The 23,473-nt window shown below is 43.2% G+C and overlaps 1 long non-coding RNA gene across 2 annotated transcripts in view; it reads right to left on the bottom strand.

Moving 5' to 3' along the window:
• LOC143783447 (uncharacterized) overlaps positions 1 to 23,473 on the bottom strand; it is a 47,252-nt gene that overhangs the window by 15,927 nt on the left and 7,852 nt on the right. The window contains exon 3 of one of the 2 annotated variants that reach the window (XR_013217175.1): positions 3,625 to 3,736. The exons of the other annotated variant lie outside the window; for it this stretch is intronic. This is a non-coding gene — a long non-coding RNA (uncharacterized LOC143783447). The remainder of the gene's footprint in view (positions 1 to 3,624; positions 3,737 to 23,473) is intronic. 2 annotated transcript variants of the gene reach the window in all.

A 23,473-nucleotide genomic window follows, 5' to 3' on the forward strand; every position in this document is an offset into this window, starting at 1 on the left:
GCACGGTCCGTGTGGTCCTCAGGCGGCACACGGGCGGCACACGGATGCCGCACGTGTGCCACACTGATGTGCCACGTGAGCACACGGACACACGGACACAGATAACTCCGGTACCGATTTCTCCGGTACCGGAATTATCTGGACGTGTGAAAGAGGCCTAAGCCTGTCCCATTTACAAGGAAGGACTGTCTACATCTACAAAAAAGGAGGTTTAATCATCATCACAGACTGTGATCCTTTAGTGTGCGAGCAGTAAGACTTTGGAACACTGCCACAGGATGTCATGATGGTCGATTCATTGAATAAGGTCAAGGAGGGCTTGGATGCCTTTCTTGAAAAATATAATATTAAATTAGTCTTTCGAACTATCAACTAGTCTGCTTGCTGTATGTGGAGTCTGAAAGGAATATTTCCCTTAAAATGGAGAAATTAACATCTAACTTACAAGTTTTTGCTTTATTCTGGATCAAGTTTAACAATTCTAAAACATAGATGCATCAAATTTACCAGAAGACACATGCGTATATAGCCAGCAAAAAACACTTGTAAAAATCACATGAAATTAATTGCATGTTTTCATGATCACCCCAACAAATATGGCAAATATAAAGGTACCCTGGTGAGAATAGTGAAACACGCATCACTCCAGAACAAAGGTTCTGATTATGATTCATCTATTATTCACATGTAATATAGTTTCATGATTTTAAGATTAAAAGGAAGACAAAAGACCATCATGATCAAACTATAATTTAACATGTTAATCCAGAACACAAAAACTAAATGAGGTTCATGCTAATTGCCCATATTAAAGGAAAAAAATCCTTCCTGACTCCACCTACAGCAATCAGACTAGTTCCCTGGATCAACGACCCATCACACAATCTAGTGTCCATTACCTATTAATATATTTTTCAAGATAGCCTTTTAAAGGATTAAAGGCTATCCTTTAATTTTTTTCAGTGCATCAACCATTACAACATCATGTATGCTAGAATTCCATAGTCTCACTGCTCTTACAGTAAAGAATCATCATCTATGATTATGATTAAACCTTCTTACCTCTCCTTCTTACCACTAGACATAAAGGATTGCCCCTTGTTATCATTGCAAGCTTATGTGTAAGACCGTTAGAAAGATTTCTGTACTGTCCCTACATATATTTCTACGTTGTAAAATAATCGTCCCTAAACCTTCATTTTTGCAAACTGAATAATCCCAGGTGTGATAACCTATCTTGGTATTGTATTCCCTTAAAGGGAATCTGTCAGCAGGTTTTTGTTATGTAATCTGACATCAGTATGAGGTAGGGACTAGGGTTGAGTGACTTTTGCTTTTTTAGGATCGAGTTGGGTTTTGTGAAATCCGACCTCGAAAGTCGGATTGCGTGAAATCGGCCGATTCTACTGTAAAGTCGGGTTCCGGACCGGAACATGAAACCCAATGCAAGTCAATGTGGATTATTTATTCTCTCTCTCTCTCTCTCCTCCGTGCAAAGCATATGTTGTGTTTGACTGCGGAAATCACTGCAGCCCAAACGGTAATATGGCTCTATGACGCCGCAGAAACCAGGCCGGAACCTATGTCATCACGCTGCCCACACTCCTTAATTGGCTGAAAAAATGGCGGGGAAGGCGTCATACAAAACGCGACTTTGGCGCCAAGATCGCCGACCACGTGGCCGATCCCACGCTGGAGTCGGGTCGAGTTTCACGAAACCCGACTTTGCCAAAAGTCGGCGACTTTAGAAAATGAACGATCCGTTTCGCTCAACCCTAGTAGGGACGTATCAAATCTGGATGTTGGTAATGCGGCTGAGGTGATTTATCTGGACTTTGCAAAGCCATTTGATATTGTACCACACAACAGCCTTATACTGAAGCTCCAGTGACTAGGGGACACTATGGCCCTGATTCATTATTTCCTTTGCGTCTGTTTTTTGTCTAGTTTTGTGTCTTTTTTTGCTTGCGCACAATTCATGATTCTATTTGCGCCTTTTTGAAGTCTATATGATATGAGCTTGCTTTTTAGCCTTCTAGCAATTCCAAATGTTTTAGCCTGATTAATGAATTGTGACTTTTTAAAAAGTTAAATGTGGCACAACTTCACTCCAGTCCCCCCTGATGTATTTTTGAGTATGCCAAAATTTTCCATGACATTTTGACATGCGAATTTTGGTGCCAAAAGTTACAAAAACAGTTAAAGATAGTAAGGAAGGTCATTTTTAACTTGGCGCCTAATTCATGGATCACATGCGCCATTTTGAGAAATTAATACCATAAGACAAAAAAGAAAGTGATTTAAAAATCATAAATGATCAATTGGGATCTATACGCACATGGGTAAAAAAATAATTGTTAAAGGACAGGAAAACAAAGGGTCATTGTAAATGTCATATGCTCCAAATGGGTTAAAGTCAGCAGTGGGGTACCACAAAAATCAGCAGTGGGGTACCACAATTTGATTTAGGCCCAATTGTTTATAATCTCTTTATTAATGACTTATTAATGACCTTGTGGATGGGATTGAGAGTAAAGTGTCAGTCTTTGCTGACTACACAAAACTTTGTAAAATTTTAAAAGCTGATCTTGGCTGTCTGATATTACAGCAGACGTGTATCTAGGTTTTCCGGCACTCGGGGCAAGAATACAGTTTGGTGCATCCCCCCTCTCAATCAATTTAAGTAGTTGTCATCTGACCATTTATATACTGACGAGCCGCTTTTGCTGATTCTCCCAATGTTTAGTGAAATACTACTGCCCCTTCTTTACTGAGAGAAGCGGGTTGAGAAGCTAGTTGTCACATGACTAAGTATGAAAATCACATATGAGTTATCATGTGATGACCGCTGGAACCAGGAAGCAGAGCTGAGTCCCGACACTGAGTGTATTATACGCTGTTAGGATTGTGCATGCTACAGTGCTTAATGTTATATTTAAAAGAGTTGTCCAGGTTTGTGATGAAAGTCTGCAGTCATTCTAAGTTTCCGAATTCTCACAATGCGAGCACCGAATACTGTCACGATCCTCTGGTGCCAACTTCAACAGTGGATGGTCATGTCAGTGCAAATATGCAATTTCCCCCCTCGCTTTTCATACTGTCTCCTCACACATTTCACCCCCTCACTCTCCATACTGTATCCTCATACATCCCCACTTCCCATACTGTTTCTGCACCCATTACTACTGCTCCTCCTAATTTTTCTTCATGTATTCCACACTCCCCACACTGTAGTATCCTCACAGATCCCCCTTCTCCCCATACTACCATACTGTCTCCTCACAGGTCCTGCTCACTCTCCATACTGCCATTTTGTCTCTATTCCCAGGCCCCCCTGACTCCCCATACTGTGTCAGCACCAATGGCCCCCACCACACGCCTTATACCTCTCCGCACCAAACCCCCTGACTTCTCAGGTGTCCGCATCACCTCCCCCATACTGTGTCCGCACCAGTTCATCCCTTTGCACCTCATACTGCATCCACGCCACTTCCCCTGCTCCTCATACTGTGTCTGCATAAATACCATAAAGCCCCCATCCTCATACTGTGCCCACATCAATTCCCCCACCAACTATTCATTCTGTGTCCACACCAATCTCTTGAGCTCCAGGAGAGTGCTTACCAGATCGACATTCACCTCTGTGCTGCTGGAGAGGGCCGTCAGCAGCGTGATCAGATGACCTGGTCCTGTTACTGACATCGTCCTTACCCGTAAGTGGTGGCACTCAGAGCGTCTGGGCAAACACATGAAAGATGAAGTTTAATATTGATAAATGTAGAGTGATGCGCCTAGAATGGAATAATCCCTTTGCTGCAAATGCATTCAATGGAAATATATTTGGGACTACAGAACAGGAGAAGGACTTGGGTATTTTGGTTACCAGTAAGCTGAGCAGCAGGACACAATGTCAAGCAGCAGCTGCAAAAGGAAGTGTTTAGAAGAGAAGATAAAATCCAGTGATCGCAATGTATTGTTACCCCTCTATAAATCACTTGTGAGTCACTTCTTGAATATGGGATCCAGTTTTTGTCTTCAAATTTTAAAAAAGATATTGGGAAGAGTCAGTTCAAGTATAAGCAAATAGATTATTACAAGGGATGGAAGGTTTCTCCTATGAAGAGAATTAGAAAAAGTTGAGCTTGTTTAGTTTAGAAAAAATACATCTCAGAGGCGATCTCATGTACAGTATTCACATGTATGGTCAACACAAAAGCCTTGCACATGACATATTCCTTCAAAGGACCTTACAAAGGAGCCGGGGACCTTCATTATGTGTGGAGGAAAGATGATTCCGGGAGCTAAATAGGAAAGAGTTCTTTACAGTTAGAGCAGTCAGATGGTGGAAAGCCGACCACAAGAGGTAGTAATGGCAGATACTATATCAGCATTTAAAAAAATGTCTGGATGCTTTTCTCACAACGAATGGGTTATAAATAAGCCAGCAATAGAGAATGTGTAACAGCTGGTCAGGAAAGGTTGAACTTCATGGACCTTTGCCCTTTTTTTTTTCAACATATGTAACTGTATAACTATATGTAACTATTTAACTATACAGAAGAAAAAGGAATTACCACCTCACTGGAGCGAACGTGCACAGATGAGTCCTGGCAAACTATAATGCAATGAATTAGGAAATACAATGCAGCTCGTTTAGAAAGCTAAAATCTTCCATTCTTTATTACGAACATCTCATAAGATCCGTGCAGACATGGATGTTACCCCTAATATATGTCACTATTTAACTATAGGAAAACCTATAATAAGAGGACACTATTCCGAAGTATAATCGAATATATCAACTTTTTTACGTCATAAACCATAAAATAAATAAAAAATATCTAAAGGCAGTGGACAAAATAAAAGGGGGGAGACAAGCGCACATAGGGTGATATTGAAAGGTACAGATGAGAAGGGCGTTATGGAGTTGCTCACCTGAAAGGGTTGTGATTGTGACAACTCTGATAATTGCCCATGAATATTACAGCTGCTGCAGTCCCATCGGCAAATGAAGGAGAACCCTCTTTTGCATATCGATTAATAGAAAAAGGAGGTTTGACGTTTCAGAGTAGACCGTGCTGCTGTATGAAGGAAGCAGTTCCAGACTGGAATAACAATTTCATAGTTTTTATTTTTATTTGTTTCGTACTTGCACCGAGCTCTTTTTTAAACACAAACTACAAAAAAACAATCAGTAACAGGGAAAGGGGGTTTAATACTGAGGAAAAAACACCAAAACTTAAAAAAGGGGGAAACACTCACCTGGGCGTGGAAAAATAGTTGACATTGTAAAAAGACTAATATTGGTATAAAAATGAAATAAATTGTTATTAAGGCATAAAACATGACAAGAAGGAAAACAATCACATTTAAAGCAAATATTTACAAGTCACAGTAAAAAAAAATCTATATAAAATAATGACTGTTTACTTCATTAATAGGTACAGGGCTGGACTGGTCATCTGGCAATTCTGGCAAATACCAGAAGGGCCTGTCTGGTCATAGGCTGCCTTGTCTGCTATGTTGTTAACAGAATCAGTGTTCTCAAGACACCCATACTATTAAGAGTTGTGACAGAGCACAAAGTTGCTGACTCCGTCACTTACCCCAGCAGGCCACCGGTATCATTAGAAATATTGGTCTTGTAGAAAATCTTCCTTTCCTCCATCCAGGGTAATATTAGTAATATATCCCATCTGGTTCATGGGGACAGGGACAACATGGGCCTGTGTGATTTCAAATGCCAGGACTGAATTATAGCCCCAGTCCGTACATGAATAGGTATAAGCAGATATCGTACTGGTGGACTATGTGGCTTAGTGGTATCAATCAACCATGGACTGTGCTAATCACATAGCTATGGACTTCATCATTATTAGCTAGTTATTGTCACAATGAAATAGTAGCCTGTAATAGATAATTATTAGAGATGAGCGAATATACTCGTTACTCGAGATTTCCCGAGCACACTCGGGGATCCTCCGAGTATTTTTTAGTGCTCGGAGATTTAGTTTTTCTTGCCGCAGCTGAATGATTTACATCTGTTAGCCAGCATAAGTACCGTATTTTTCCGACCATAAGACGCACTTTTTTCCCTCCAAATTTGGGAGGAAAGTATGGGTGCGTCTTATGGTAGGGATGTAGCATGTGGGGAAGGGGGCAGCAGCGAGTGGGATCGCACTGTTATCCCACTTCAGGAGGCAGAAAAATGTCCCCACTGCCCGGAATCAGCGCTGGGGAAACCATGTGGTCCCGATGATTACGTGCAGTGAATAGTCATTAGCTGCTTCCCCGCCCACCTATCAGCTGAGCGGTGAGCCAGAGCAGCAAATGAATACTGCACTTAAGCAGGGACACACATGGTTTCCTCAGCGCTGGATTCCTGCAGCAGCTAGGGAGATCTGTGTGTCCAGGGGAGAAGGAGGCAGCAGCAGCAGGGGCCAGGGGAGAGGAGATAGCTGCATACCTGCCTGGGCTGGAGGCTGAGTAGGAGGACCTGGAGGAGGACCTGTGTGATGTCAGAAGTGGGCGGGCTGGAGCATCACATGGCAGCTCAGAGCCCTCCCTCTTCTTGACATCATCACAGGTCCTTCACACTCCCCAGTAGAATCTTCAGGCTTCCTCTTATAACCTGTGCTGTGGAAAGGCAACAAGAGGGAGGGCTCTGTGTGCAGTCATGGGATGCTTTTACCTCACCACACTGTGGCTGGCTGCCACAATTAAGAGGTTAGTCTTTACAAAACACAATAAAGCACTCTGCCACTCCTTTGGTGAACTATAACTCCCAGCATGTCTGCAGGACATGCTGGGAGTTATAGTTCTCCCATGGGATTTTAAAGCAGCACTCCAGTGTTATTTTGCAGTGCTGGAGTGGTGCTTTCAATATAAGCCCTGTGCCCCCATTCTTATACTCACCCTCCAGCATCTTCATATAGTACTTCACAGACACCACACTGGTCCCGCAGCTTCCAACATAATAACATACTATTATATTTGGTGTTATTATATATAATAGTATGTTATTTATGTTATTAAATATTTTACCACATTTTTTTGCTTCAAATATTTTTTTCCCTATTTTCCACCTCTTAAACCTGGGTGCGCCTTATAGTCCGGTGCGTCTTATAGTCCGAAAAATACGGTACATGTGGGAGTTCCCTAGCAACCAGGCAACCCCCACATGTACTTATGCTTGCTAACAGACGTAAACCATTCAGCTGTGGCGCCAAAAACTAAATTTCCGAGCACTAAAAAATACTCAGAGGACCCCCCGAGCATGCTCGGGAAATCTCGAGTAACGAGTATATTCGCTCATCACTAATAATTATATGTAATAGTATGTAACAATAATATCATTAAAAAACATTCATTTTCGTTTATAAACTCAAAATTAAAGCAAGTAAATAAACAAATCTTTCTAAAGAGAAATTTAAAAATTATAAGACAATTATATTAACCCCTTCCCGACATGCGCCGTACTAGTACTGCTCTGCGGGAACTGAGTTCCCGCAAACCGCAGTACCAGTACGGCGGCACGATCGCGCGGCCTCAAGCTGAGCGCCGCAGCGATCGCGTGCGGGTGTCAGCTGTATATGACAGCTGACACCCTGCAGCAATGCCCACGATCGGCGCTAGTGCCGATCGTGGGCATTTAACCCCTCTGATTCCGCTGTCAGTAGTGACAGCGACATAGAGGGGCATCGCGCAGGGACGGGAGCTCCCTGCGCTCTCCCACCGGAACAATGCGATGTTCTGGAAGGAGTCCCCGGATCCAAAATGGCCACGGGGCCCCTTCTGGGTCCTGAAGTGAGGTGGCTAGCCGGCGCCTGCTCTGAGCAGGCGCCGGAAAGCCTCCTGCGCTGCCTGTGCTATGCAAAGTGTCAGATCAGCAATCTGATCTAATATAGTGATGTCCCACCCTGGGACAATGTTAGAAAGTAAAAAAAAAAAAAAACAAATAAAGAAAAAAAAAAAATTTCCCAATAAATCCATTTATTTATGTAAATAATAAAAAAACAATAAAAGTATACATATTTGGTATCGCCGCGTCCGTAATGACCCGCTCTATAAAACTATCCCACTAGTTAACCCCTTCAGTGAACACCTAAAAAATAAAAAACGAGGCAAAAAACAATGCTTTATTATCATACCGGCGAACAAAAAGTGGAATAACACACGATCAAAAAGACAGATATAAATAAACATGGTACCGCTGAAAACGTCATCTTGTCCGGCAAAAAAAAGCCGCCATGCAGTATCATCAGCAGAAAAATAAAAAAGTTACAGCTCTCAGAATAAAGCGATGCAAAAACAATTATTTTTTACATAAAATAGTTTTTATTGTGTAAAAGCGCCAAAACATAAAAAGAATGATATAAATGAGGTGTTGCTGTAATCGTACTGACCTGAAGAATAAAGCTGCTTTATCAATTTTACCACGCGTGGAACGGTATAAACACCCCCCCAAAAGAAATTCAGGAATTGCTGGTTTTTGTTCATTCTGCCTCCCAAAAATCGGAATAAAAAGCGATCAAAAAATGTTATGTGCCCGAAAATGATACCACTAAAAACGTCAACTCGTCCCACAAAAAACAAGACCTCACATGACTCTGTGGGCCAAAATATGGATAAATTATAGCTCTCAAAATGTGGTGATGCAAAAACTATTTTTTGCAATAAAGAGTATTTTAGTGTGTGACGGCTGCCAATCATAAAAATCTGCCAAAAAAACGCTATAAAAGTAAATCAAACCCCCCTTCATCACCCCCTTTAATTAGGGAAAAATAATAAAATTTAAAAAAATGTATTTATTTCCATTTTCCCATTAGGGTTAGGGTTGGGGCTAAAGTTAGGGTTGGGGTTAGGGTTAGGGTTGGGGTTAGGGTTGGGGCTAAAGTTTAGGGTTAGGGTTGGGGTTAGGGTTAGGATTGGGGTTAGGGTTGGGGCTAAAGTTAGGGTTGGGGTTAGGGTTGGGGTTAGGGTTGGGGCTAAAGTTAGTGTTTGGATTACATTTACGGTTGGGATTAGGGTTGGGGGTGTGGTTAGGGTTATGGTTGGGATTAGGGTTAGGGGTGTGTTTGGGTTAGGGTTTCAGTTAGAATTGGGGGGTTTCCACTGTTTAGGCACATGAGGGGCTCTCGAAATACGACATGGCATCCGATCTCAATTCCAGCCAATTCTGAGTTGAAAAACTAAAACAGTGCTCCTTCCCTTCTGAGCTCTCCCGTGCACCCAAACACGGGTTTACCCCAACATTTGGAGTATCAGCGTACTCAGGACAAATTGGACAACAAATTTTGAGGTCCAATTTCTCCTGTTACCCCTGGGAAAATGCAAAACTGGGGGCTAAAAAATAATTTTTGTGAAAAAGAGTTTTTTATTTTCACGGCTCTGCGTTATAAACTGTAGTGAAACACTTGGGCGTTCAAAGTTCTCACAACACATCTAGATAAGTTACTTGGGGGGTCTAGTTTCCAATATGGGGTCACTTGTGGGGGGTTTCTACTGTTTAGGTGCATCAGGGGCTCTGCAAATGCAACGCGACGCCTGCAGACCAATCCATCTAAGTCTGCATTCCAAACGGCGCTCCTTCCCTTCCGAGCTCTGCCGTGCGCCCAAACAGTGGTTCCCCCCACGTATGGGGTATCAGCATACTCAGGACAAATTGGACAACAACTTTTGGGGTCCAATTTCTCCTGTTACCCTTGGGAAAATAAAAAATTTGGGGCAAAAAGATAATTTTTGTGAAAAAAATTATTTTTTGTTTTACGGCTCTACATTATAAACTTCTGTGAAGTACTTGGGGGTTCAAAGTGCTCACCACACATCTAGATAAGTTCCTTAGGGGGTCTACTTTCCAAAATGCAGTCACTTGTGTGGGGTTTCCACTGTTTAGGCACATCAGGGGCTCTCCAAACGCGACATGGTGTCCGATCTTAATTCCAGCCAATTTTGCATTGAAAAGTCAAATGGCGCTCCTTCCCTTCCGACGGCAGCAAGACTCCGCATTAGCCCACCCAGCCGGCAGGAGAGCCACTTGATCGAGCTACTGAATTGCAAATCCTTATTGTCGTGCTTGTGCCACCAATGCCTGCTAGTAGCAAGACGTTGAAAGGCAATCCAATGAAAGAACACAACAGATAAAACTACATGTAGATGGCGACAGCTGTACAGGCACGCCCGGTTCAGGGCTGCACAGAGCATGCACCCACCATCAAACTGAAAAACTCTACATTTCCCTGCCAGGGGGACTGCTCCCCAACCTCCAGAATCACAGGAACGTATTGCCTTAATTATGTTTCTAATAAATGGCGGAGAAAATATTGCATTCATGAATATTGCTACACTTTAACAGGTGGTGTGCATACAGGGATCAATTAAGATTTTTAACATTGTCAAAGAATATGAATATATAGTAATGGTATCCATTAATGTTATATGAATTAAAAATTGCATATAATGACACAGGCTAATTAATGTTTGAGAAGAAAAGTAAAAGGTTGATTAAAAAAAATATATAAAAATGGAGCCCGGTGAGCAGAAGAGAGGGGGCCCGGTTTGATATTGATTTTCTTGTAGTCATGATGGCATTCGAATGGCGATGGCTGGTCCATTAAACCTAAAATTGTAGAGTATGTTCCTGGGGTCAGTAAATGCTGCGGGTTGGACGCTGCGTACCTCCGTAGCATCCAACCTGCAGCAGAAGAAATGTCCACTATGCGTGCACCGACGCCCACAGATCACCCATGGAGACGGACATGTGGCGCGTCTTTCCAGGCTGCAGCATGTCAATTTATCTTGCGGAGACGTGAACCTCCTCAAGAAAAATATCACCCATACAATGTACTCGGCACGGTGATTCCGAACAGTTCAGTGAACTCATGCGGAATTACCTGCATTCAATAGCCGGCAGAGGACATGTGCTGCGTCCAAAACGCTGCCTAATACTGACCGTGGGAATGTACTCTCAGTGACTGCCTGATCAGCCATTTCCATGTGTTTCTGGAGCAAAAAATGAAGAAGTCCAGAAGTGCAATTATTTAAAAGTGTGTTCCACATCTGTGAGAAAGCAGTGTCCCCGGGAAATGGAGACAAATGATTAATTTTTACGCCACGAGGACATACTTTTGCACTTAAATAAATGTTCAGGAACCTTGCATCTATGATGAAGTTTCTCCTTCAACAAGTTCTCTAGTTCGATATATAGTTTAGTCACTTTCACAGTGTCTTCTGTATAATTGGGAGTATGTGCCCTGTGCTTTTAATTAGGTTCAACAAATGTCCAAAATACACAAAGAAACACTTAATTTGTAAGCAAATTAAATAAAAAAATGTGTTTAATTCAATTGCTGAATGGACAAATACAGATACTAAAGTGACAATTCCTAAAAAGGATCCAAATGAGATGAAATTAAAAAAGAAACCACTTCAGAATGCACAAATAATAAAAGAGTAATTCACAATCTTGAAAATTTGATATCATACGATATGGACCACCCCTAATGTGTGTTTCACGTTAGCTTTTTCAAATGGGCAATCTACCTGTTTTCTGTTCTGATAGAGTAACCCTTTAGAAGCAGTAATGTCCTCCTCTTTCAGATTAACCCTTCAGGTTCAGTTCTGGCCAATTTTGGATTCAGTCGAACCCGACGAAACTGAACTTCCACGGGTCTGCTCATCCCTACTTATAATCTCATCTTCTGTCACTTTTGTTTTTAGAATTGTGAAGCCCTCTTTAAACAGGTTGCCCACTACTTAGACAACCCCTGTGTAAATGGTGATGTTCCCCTTTTAAAATGAAAAAAACCTTATACTTATCTCTCCAGCGCCATTCGAGTGATATCGGTACCGGGTTTCTCGGAGCTCGCATGTTATTATTATGTCATGTGAGCGCTGCAGTCACTTAGCGGCCACTTAATGGATTGGTGTGCTGAAATCCTCCAGATGTCCGAGCTTTGTCCACGGAACATGTGATAGACACAATCAACTAACAACAGCTTATTGGCTGCAGCGCTCACATCACATGCCAATGTCTCGTGGTGCTTTGAGACCTGACTCCGACATCACTGGTACAGCACTAGAACACTGTGGGAGGTGAGTTTGTGTTCTTTTTTTTATTTCACTCTGGGGACTACACCATTTAGGAAGGGATTGTTGAAGTTGTTAATAACCCTGTTAGGGCTGGTTTGTATTTTTTGCAGCACTTTTCTTGACATTTTTTGGCATTCTATTTTGCTGGGTGCAAGTCATCTTTTCATCTCTAGACCCTCATTTTTCCAAAGTAGTGCCATTTTATTTGGGAAAAAAAGTGTATTTTTGGAAAAAAAAAAAAAAGCTTGAAACACTTATAAATCAAGGTAGTTTTTACAAACTTGAAAAAATGTAGTAGCAAAAAAAATACAAGAAAAAAATGAAGAAAAGTCTTGAAGTGTATTATTCTGGTCTACTAGCTAATTTGTATAATTATGTGAAATATTATTAAATTAACTGATTTTAGTAATTTGATATTTGTTTTATGTAAAGTCATTATTTTAATGACACGTCATTATTTTAGAGCTAAACAACACTGCCCTCTAATGGCAGGAACAGTTAGTACAAGGATAAATTGCATTTTACTTTACAATTATTTTCTTTTTTTTTCCACTTACGTTGGGATGCATGGAGCTACGACTCCACAGAACGAAGCTGTGGGCACTATATATGAGGCTCAAAGGCAGAGAGAGGTCCAGTGGTGCCTTACAAACTGCTGTATTGCGACCCAGTGCAACTCCACAATGTGCCCATGTGTACGAGCCCTTGTATCAAGTAAAAATACAAATTAATGGCCATTGGCTTGACTGCAGTGACTTTAATGTGACTTTGTGTGGTACAAAGTGCATACCTATGGATAGTTATTTTGAAGCCTATGTTATTAGCCTTAAAGGGGTTTTCCGATTTGGAATACCCCTGATGCCTGGCTGCAGTTTGTTGTATAAACTGCGCTTTACTCACCCTCCTGGGGTCCAGCACTGAGTCCCCGCCACTGCTCTTGATGTACCTATCCTGTGGTTTCCAATCAGTGGTTTTAATGTACATACATGATATACCAATAATGTACATACATTAAAAGACCACTGATTGGAAACCACAGGATAGGTCTTTATACAGACCAGGTTGTTTGTTGTTGCATTATAGCCAATATTTGTGCTTTTTAAAAATTTTCTTTATGGCTTTGTTTTGTTGTTGTTTAAATAAATAAAAATCACATGAAGTGAATAGTGATCTCTATTGTCTACATATCTCTACTTTCTCCTTGTTAGTTTCGGTGTACAGAAGATAGCTATCATCTAAGGCTATGTTCACACATTGCATTTTTGCAGTGTTTTTATATTTTTTTGCTACATTTTTTTAATGCTATGTTTTTTTTACAAGGCCAACAAAGTCTATGAGATTTAAGAAAACTCATGCAAAGACATTGTTTTTTTTTTCCCTGACTGATTTGGAAAACTGCTGCGTTTTTGCATACTGCAGCATTTCACTTCTTTCAGCGCGTTTTTCAGTGTATTTGCTGCGTTTTTTGTCACCCAGGAAACAATGGCTAAGTGCAAAAATGCAGCAAAAACCGCAGGTATCAGTTTTTGCTGCGTTTTTGGTGCAAAAACTTAAAGATGTTAAATCATGCTTTTTTGGGGGGGGGCACTAAATTTAGCAATAGGCACAAAAGATCCCAAAAAAATACAGCAATAAAAAACATAGCAAAAATGCAGCAAAACCTGCTTTGTGTAAGCAACTTCTTTACTGCCAAGAGAGCAGGTTTTGACTATGGAAAAAACACAACAAAAAGGCATCTTGTGAACGTAGCTTAACAGCTGGAGATATGAGCCTCTGCCTTGTGCGAAAGAAATGGTTAAAGAAATGCATGCCGTTTACCACGTATTGGAGAATGTTATCAAGAATGTCAGTAAAGTTGTTTTTAGCTTTTTAAAACGGTTGTGGCCTCCCTGATTCATCATGTCAATGTAAGGTCCCCACTACATGCTAACACTTGTGGCCTGGAAGGCGGTAAGCAACAAGTCCCCACAAAGTACACATACACTCAGGGGTACCGTAGCAGGGTGTTTAGGGGTGCAGAAAGAGTTGCCAGCCAGTTCCCTCCCTGACAGCTGAATTGGCAAAGTCTGCGGGATAGAGATACCCTGCAAAAAATTTTGGAGGAGAAGACGTATGGCGCAGTGAAGCTAGCGCCTGAGCACAGAGCCAAGATGGCGGATGGCATTCAGGGAAAAAAGGAGAGTACCACCATTGTGGGAGTGGAGGATGGAAAAGAGTGTCCATCCCATAAGACGTGGAGCCCAAGGAAGAAAATGCCCTGTGGAGAGAGCCCAGCCCACTGTGAGAGGTGTGCGCAGGTGAAAGGCGCAAAGAGGAAAGTCATGCCCACCGGGAGGTCATCGATGATCACAGGAGGCATGGCTGAGCAGTGCAGCAAAGATGACGCCTGAAGAGAAATTCATGATAGTGAATGGTGTCCCAGTAATTAAAGAACGTTCTGCCCATCGTGGGAGGGAATGGTGTAGAAGAGCGCAAAGAGTAGTGCAGCCCACTAGTAATCAGGGCTTTCCCTGAAGCTAGGACCCAGCCTGATGTGGGAAGTGTCCACCGACAGAAGGTGTGATGAAATAGAAAGGCCTGCCCACCAGGGAATGACTGGAGAGCTCAGGAGGTGTAGCCAGAGGTACAGATAGGTGGAGTGACTAGTGACACTGCAAATGCATCAAAGTACCACACATGGGAGGGGTCAAAAGAAAAAGAATGCCAGGAAGCTAGTGCTAATGCCATTACCTTGCTGGAGTGTGGGAAGAGAGCAGCGGATGATCAGTACCTATGTGATGGCATGTACGAAGATGAAGATGGTGGTTGTGGAAGCAAAAGGACGACAACGAGGACATGGGGCTGTCTGCCCTGTTTGTAGAGAAGGAAGTGGTGGAGTCGGAGGCCACGGAACATTTGAAATTGTATCCCCTGGGGTGAGGAAGGCGGAAAAGGGCTGAGAGACTATTGAAAGGGGCTGCAGTCGGCTGAATCACCTGGTGTCCTGCTACAAGAGATCCGGGTCCTTTGATTGAACTTGGGAGAGTCACCGGAGAAGAGTACCAGTCTACAGGCAGCTATGACTGAAGATAGCAAGTCAGTCAGTGGAGGAGCCCCTGCACAAGAAGACCGGTGAGTCAAAGAGTGGTCGCTGACTGGGGAGGAGGCAGCAGACGATGAGAGAGCGCTGGCGACAGTCCCACATGAGCCAGACTGAGACTGGCGCCCGTTACATGCTAGGCGCTGGTAGTTCGGCGATGAACCGGAGCTATAAGCCAACTTCGCGCTGGAGCAGGCACATACTGCAAAGACCTGGTCCGCAAGCGTTAATGCAGTCCAAGTTGGGACCCATGCCCATGGAGGTAGAAGGCAGGGGAAGGCTCCGGAAGCTGGAGGAATATGCCCTGGGACTGAATAGGGATATCGCAGAGAGGTACAAGGCAGGACAGATGGCACAAGAGAAAACAGAGGGGCCGTGCGCTATGGACTTTGAGGAGCAGTGCTCGCATGATGAGGTCCTGAACTTTGATATAAGATGGGGATTTGGATTTATAAGAGAGCATGGGACTGGAGACAATGTGTATGTGCGGCGCGCCCCCACACCGCCGCAGGGCCGAGGGGTACCCGGAGCCGGGCCTCTAGTTCTCAGTCTCGGGGTTGTCACGGTGGCTAGACCCGGTCCGTGGCCCTGTCCGTCAGTGGGGGACGTCCGGTGTAATAGGTGGTAGTAATGGTAGCGATGGAGCGGTGCGGTTGTGGGGTGTAAGTCGCGGTAAATAACGAGGACACCAGGTTGCAGTCTCTTTACCTCTTTACTGGAGATCTCTGAGTCCTCAGTCCAGAACACGGTTCACCAGGCTACGCAAGTCCGGCCGGTCCAATGGCACCTCCAGAGTTCTCCTCTCAGGTGGAAATCTGTGCCTTCCTTCTAGCGCTATGTGTTGTAGTCCTTCCCTGCTGTGCTCACGGAAATTAACCCCACAACGGTTGTGTCTGTTTCTTAAGTTCCCTCACAACTCGATTTGATGTTCCTCTGTAATCCACCCCTTCCCTGTATTCAGGTTGGAATGGCACCCGTTTGTCAGGTAGGCCTGGAGTTCTTCCGGGACCCTAGAGTCGCCCCTCTCCCGCAATTGCCCCCCAAGACTTCATAGGTGATATGTGGTAGACAGCCCGCCTGAGACCGACTGTCCTGCCGCTGTTTGGAGTATGGCTTGAAGCTGTATTCTAATCCACTCCCTCGGCGTTCCGGCCACCGGTATTGCGCCTCAGCAGGGTGCTGCCTCTTTCAACAAAACCCCTGCTGGTATTCTCCTTCTGCTTGATCTCGTTTCTCACTCAGCACAATCTATCTCGCTTCTAGTCCTTTCTTGAGTCCCGCCGCTTCCAGGAGCCTGCGCGGACCCGTTACGTTCTTTCAATGCCAAGCCTCTGCCAGGATCCCACCCCTGGCAGAGACCCTACAGTCTCTCCCTTCACAACACCCCCTGCCACAGGGTGTTGCTCCGTTCAATCCCGTCAGCGTTCTGACTAACTTCCTGCCTGACCCCCAGTTTACCCACTATGGTGGGGAGTGGCCTAATGAATAGCACCCTTAGCTCCCCCCGGAGGCCCAGCTGTGAAACATATTGGTGTCTGTGATACCTGATTGGAGGAACTCCTTCGGTGCCATCGAACGTACCATGGCTCCCCTTAGCGGCGAAGCCACAGCACTGCAACGACCAGGACTCTGGGGCGCTGCATATGTCAAGCTGATGGATGTCAAGAGAGATTATTTACCCCAGAGGCTGTTTAGCCTGTATCCCGGTGAGACGGTGAATTTGAACATGGATGGATCGTGTGGCTGGTATGCCATTGTCATGGATTGGCCTTGTTCTGCCGCCGACATGGAAAAGTGCAAGAGAGAGAGAACAGAAAAAGGCCTGGAAGAGAGAAAGATGGCTCCGGGAAGTAAAAGAGTGGATAGAGGTGGAGAACCGGATTTGCATACCTCGCCTGCAACCAGGAATAGGGTCTCGATCGACCACCACACCCACACATGCCAGGAATACAGCAGGTGCGCCCAGTCAGGCAAAGGCCCCGGAACACAGACCAGCGCTAAATTCCAGTAATGTCAAGGTGACTAAACGTGCAGTAGAATATATGTGCTACCGGCGTCAGGCCGCAACACTTCCGGCTGAGCCAATACTGCAGGGATTGCAGATCCCTGTTCAGACTTGCTCCAGACAGCTGGAGTGATCCAGAAGAGTAATGAACAGAAGACGTATTTCCTGCTACAGCGTGCATTTCCAGTGGGCCATGTTGTTCTAAGGGGCCATTTTTGGAGTACCCCTTTACCTGAAAATGGCTGGAGAGTGAGACTGGTCCGAGAAAACATCTATAAGTAGAAGGCAGAGAGCCCTGTTGATGGTTTGTGTTGACATCCTTGTGACTATGTGAAGGCCTGTGTGCTGTTCCAGTGTTTTGAAAATAATTGGAAGGACTGTTTCTGATACCCTCAAGGCCAAGAAAGCCTGTAGTACCCAAGTGGGCTTAACATTTATTTTTGTGCTATTTTTGTTGTGCCTGTGGGCGCCCTTTCCTGCTAAATCAAGGGTGACAGCACGACTGGAGGGTTGTGCACCGTCAACAATGGACTGTTCGTGATGTGCAGCACTGTGTGCTACCTCATTTCAGGGTCCTTCTTGGTTGCTGTGGCAGCTTGAAGAAGTTCCAGATGTCACCAGTCCAAGAAGTTGTTGTAATGTTTATACTGCCATTGTCACGGGTTTACCACTACACAGAGGAGCCAAGAGGAGTCAAGGGGGCCAGCAGGGAGACGTGTGGAAGCTATCAGCCATTATGGGTAAGCGAGTTTAACCCTGTAGGGCACATAAATCTGGTGGTATACGTACTGACAACCTTTGATTATTCACCAGTTTTTTTTCATGTGTTTTTTTACTGCTATTGTTTGCACTGATTTTGGTACAAGATCTATGATCCTGTTTACCCCTGGTTACTTTGCTGTCCATTTTTTTCCCTGCTGTACCAGCATGTCTCCTCTATTTTTCCCCTCTCTGTGTTATTTGGTATGACACATATTTTATTTATGTACTAATTTTTGTCTAATAAAGTTATCTGGATTCTACTCCTCTTGGTGGTTTTCTTGTACTCCATTTTTTCCGGTGTTTATACTTTTGGGAGTATTCCATCAGTTACTACCTGTTCTAATGTACTTACTCTGGGAGCGAGGTGTGTTTTTCCTCTCTCGGCCTTGGTATCATTAACTGCTTATTGTGACTTCTGTTTCAGAAGACGGCAGTGTCTGATTCCTACTACTCCTGCACTGATTAGAAACACTTCACCTTCATATTAAACTGTGCAGGATTCTTTTAACAGTGCAGGAGTTATTCTGTTTTCTTGAGAGCACCTGGAAGCTTTCCTTCATTAAGGCTTAGCTGTTCACTGTTATCCACTCCCATCTCCTATATAATCTGGACCCTGGCTAGCACTCATTGTCAGAGGTAGCTTTTGCTGCATAGCTGGAGGTAGTTTGTTTGTTATTTGAAAAGAGAAGGTATGTTTGGTAGATTAATCTGTGACTGTTGCTAGGTTTTCAGTATGTGATAATTCCTATTCTTCTACTACTTTGGTTTAACCCCATCCTCCACTCCCATGTGCATTCCTCTATTTATTGTGTGAATATTTTTGTATGATTGGTATTGTTAGTTATCCCTGTTCGTATTATTTTGTTAGTCTGATACAGACTGAGGGCGGAGTCAGGAGCTAAGGCAAGGTACGTGGCCCTGGCGCCTTCACCATCAGAAGTAATCTGGGAAACAGGGCAAGCTAGGGCGTCCCTAGCATTAGGGACAGGGAAGGAGACCCCGGTCCCGGGACACCTGACAAAAGAGTCATGACAGCCATGCTGTATAAATGTATAATATCTTACAATACAATCATTCTTACACGGAATTTCTAAGCAAATACACCAGCCTCATCAACTTTGCCAAATCTATTTAATAATGCATTCAGTTTGCATTGTAAAATCTGGTGACAAATCCTCTTGAATTTCCTATTAGCATGGATGGTACTAATAACTATTCCTAATGGTAAAAGCGTTCCCCATTTTCATTAAAAATTTGGGCCAACACCAGAAAAATAACAAAATAAGCATTACTTACCAGCTAAGGCCCCAACCACTCCAGCACTGTCTTTCTGAGGCCTTCTGCTGTGCTTTGTTTATACGACTGTGGCAGTGATATCTTGACTAGAAAATTTGACCGCTGCAGGCAATCACTAGGCACAGGATGTAAGCGGGATGAAGATAGGACTGCAGACCTCTTGCAAAAACTAGGGATTTTTGCCACACAATTTACCTTTGACAGGTTCATAACTATCCAAGACTGTGATATCCTTTACTGATTGCTATGTGGTACGGCTCGTGCAGACGACCGTATTATCGTTCCGAGTGCTATCCAACAAAACATCAGGTCATATTCAGACCAATGTTATGCTATGGGACTGTGCACACATCTACACATACCTGAGTTTGATAAGATATTTGGATTTGCACTCGGCCATGAAAATCAGACCGACAGAATGGAGAAGATGGAGACATTTTTTTTCTCCATATTTTCCTCATCCAAGAGAATCTAATCACACTTTGGTGACACTCTGATCAAAGTGTGATTTGCATAATCACCTAGATTCTCTCAGGTGAGTGAATGCAGAGCCATCTGTACCTGTCCTTACTGTTAACCCTGTTGTGGGAGGAGATACCGGTTACTTATGCTAATATGCGCTGTAGTGTTTTTTACACTTGATAAAGATGCCAGTATGACATTGAAACGCATAATGGACAATAAAGAACCTTCTAAGAATATTGCAACAGACTTCTTTCCAGCAGCGCAGACAATTTTTAAATGTTTTTATCCTGTTTTGGTAATTTTTTCTCGCACCCATTGATTTGAATGGATAAGTTTGATCTTTAATTTGGATCAAATTCGTAAATGTCTCTGTTTTTTTGTGTGGACCCTACTGTAGGTATGAACAGTATTGGACTGGGGTGGCAAGGGCCCACCAATAACATTGACTTTGGGGGTGTCTACTTTTCACCTGCATGCAAATATTATACTACCTTTGTTCACAAATGTACCTATATCTCTATATAATAATAAACTGGGTAGTTTGGTTAATCAATGATGAGGTGCAGCTTTTTTCTGTACAGAGTGAATGAAGTGAATTATGCCAAGTACTGCCCATACAGTGGGGTTGGGGGCCCAGATCTACACAGGGGCCCACCGGGGGATTCCCCTGTTACCCTGTGGGCCAGTCTGGGCATGGGCGTGAACAGCTTAATAGATTATAACGGGTACGTGTTCTGTCCATGAACAATGCAGATAGAACATGAACATTACACATGAACTACTGATTGAGGCCTGAGCCCCAAATTGGCCTGCTTGTCAAGGGGTTAAGAAATATTGCTTGAAAACTAGAACAAATTCAACACCAGACATTACAAAATGACTGCAGTGAATTATTTTCCATTGTAAAAGGTTCACAAATCCAGTTCACAGTCATGTAACATCTTGACGCTGCAATTTCTCAAGTGCGAAGAAAGAATATTGGAAAAACAAATACAATGAAACTTCTTTCATGTTCCACTAGATGGAAGCAACATCAAACCATGAGAAAACATTCACATTATGGCACTTTTTATTAAAGGTTATCGAAATACTGTTGTCTGGTTGTTCTTTGACTCTGGTGTCACTAATAAAGTGCTCTGCTCCCTCATTTTCTGTGTTGGCCCTTCTCCGAATGATCCATGATTGGTTCCTTATAGTCAGATTAAAGTGGATGGACACAGATTACACCGCATAGTTGGAAGGAGTTCACCCACCATTAATGTCTAAAGCACAAAGGTCATGCTGTGCTGAGATGTCTTAAACAATGATTGTTCGGTACCTGAAAGAATTAATGTGTAGTGATGAGCGAATATACTCGTATATACGCTCGGGTGTCCCCTGAGTATTTTTTAGTGCTCGGAGATTTAGTTTTCATCGCCGCAGCTGAATGATTTACATCTGTTAGCCAGCATAAGTACGTGTGGGGTTGCCTGGTTGCTAGGGAATCCACATATGTAATCAAGCTGGCTAACAGATGTAAATCTTTCAGCTGAGGTGAGGAAAACTAAAAGCTCCGAGCACAAAAAATACTCGAAGGGCCCCCGAGCGTGCTTGAGAAATCTTGAGTAACGCGTATATTCGTTCATCACTATTAATGTGCTTTAGTTTCAGCAACAAATCAGTATCATATTGTGTTTGTGTGGGGGGGGGACTGTGTAAGCATTTTACTATGTGGTGAAAATAGTGTGGGGGGCATCATAATGTGGGGGTTACTGTGAGGGACATCATACCATGTTGGGAGATTGTGAAGGCATCACAGTGTGGGCAAAATGCTGTGGTAGAGACCTGAAGGAGACTAGGTGGGCCATCATACCATGTGGGGGCATTTGCATCAGCATAGTACATGGTGCGGGCATCATAACTGTGTGGGGGCCATCACAATCTGTGTGGTATCATTATGCTATATGGGACCATCATACTGCGTGGGGGCATCCGAATGTGTGAGGGCACTGTGGGGACATTATACTGAGTGGGAGTATTTTACTTTAGAGGTGGGGGCTCTATGGGAATTAATCATTGTGGAAGTCATGAAAGGTCTGTCATACTGTGTGGGAACAATAACAGGCTTTACTATGAGCAATATTTGAGCATATAGGAAAGACTGAAAAGTTAGGGAAGTTGGTTTACCGTAAATGTGGCAGTAAGTGTCCCTCTTTCTTATCTTTCAAAATTAGTAGATATGATCTTTTAAACAGTTCTTGTTAATTACACACAGGTTACTTTGTAGCATACAACATACCACCTACACATATACTGTAAGCAGGAGGAGAGTTTATTTTCTAACTTGTCCATCAGTTGTTAACCAGTCCACTTACTCCATAGAACTTCTTCATAGGCCTAAGCTTCATAGGCCTTAACTTCTGAACCATTTTGCACTACCAGTCCGTTAGTACTGCAGGACAGGATCAAACTGGGACACTTTAAAGATCAAAGAACAGCCAGTCTTCCACTCTTCACAGCTTGCTACTTCTCTCCAGACGGAGGTCTAACACAGTCTACTCTGACCTAGCCATAGATCCACCGCTGGGGTAAAGTGTTACACAGCCATCGCTGCTACAACTACAGCTCTTCTCAAATCTGAAGTCTCCCACAGCCCATATAGTCTATAAGACGCATTTTCCTTGCCAGCTTCTTAACAGTGATCTCACAATGGGAATCTTGCCTTCCGGCTCTTTTCTGTTTTGGTCACACTAAATCTGAAGGTCCTCATCTTCAGGGCTCTACAAAACAATCTCCAGGTTGTTACTTTATGGCCCCACTATGCGGTAATCCCTTTGACTCACCATCATTGTTTCCACCTTCCAGCCTCCTGGCACGACCACTGGTCTAACACCGCTCTGCTCTCTCGTTAGCAGGTACCTTGGTACCATGTGTGAAAGTTGATTATGCACACTCTACACATACCTGCCTCAGAACTAAAGTGCTCTCTGCCTTAAAAGGGTTGTCCAGGACATAACAAGTAATGACCAACCTGAAGAGTAAGCTTATTATTTTGTACAAAATTTGGACAAATAACTTAGAATAGTTTACTCTTGCCTGAGCCCTACAAAGGTATCCGAAGGTGAATTTCTCCTAATGCAACATCTGATACAGCATGACTTTCTTTTCCTGTCATGTTCTTCTGTAAAAATTGGGGCCCCGATTCATCATTGCCTTTGTGCCTTTATTTTATCTAGTTTTGTGAATTTTGTTCCTTTTGTTTCCACTCAAAGCATTTTTCTATTTGCGCCTTTTTTTAAAATTCCACTCTATATGTGAGCACATGTTTTTTATTCTTTGGTATTCTGCTTTGTAAGATGAATTTAGTAATTCCAGATGTTTTTGCCAGATTTATCAATTGCACTTTTCCCCTGGTGGTTTTATAATCTTTATTTTTTATTTTTATACAGCACTATCTTATTCCAAAGCCCTTTACAGTTTTGCACACATTATCATCGCTGTCCCCGATGGGACTCACAATCTAAAGTCCCTTTCAGTATGTCTTTGGAATGTGGGAGGAAACCGGAGAACCTGGAGGAAACCCACACAAACACGGGGAGAACCTACAAACTCCTTGCAGATGTTGTTCTTGGTGGGATTTGAACCCAGGACTCCAGCGCTGCAGAGCTAACCACTGAGCCACTGTGCTGCCCTTAGTTTTTGAGTACGCCAGTATTTTGGCTCTATTTTAACACCATTTTGCAAAACATGAGACTTTTTACTTTGAGGAAGCAGAAAAACAGTGCAAGACAGAAAAA

This window comes from Ranitomeya variabilis, chromosome 6 (assembly GCF_051348905.1).
Source record: "Ranitomeya variabilis isolate aRanVar5 chromosome 6, aRanVar5.hap1, whole genome shotgun sequence".
NCBI classification, from domain to species: domain Eukaryota; kingdom Metazoa; phylum Chordata; class Amphibia; order Anura; family Dendrobatidae; genus Ranitomeya; species Ranitomeya variabilis.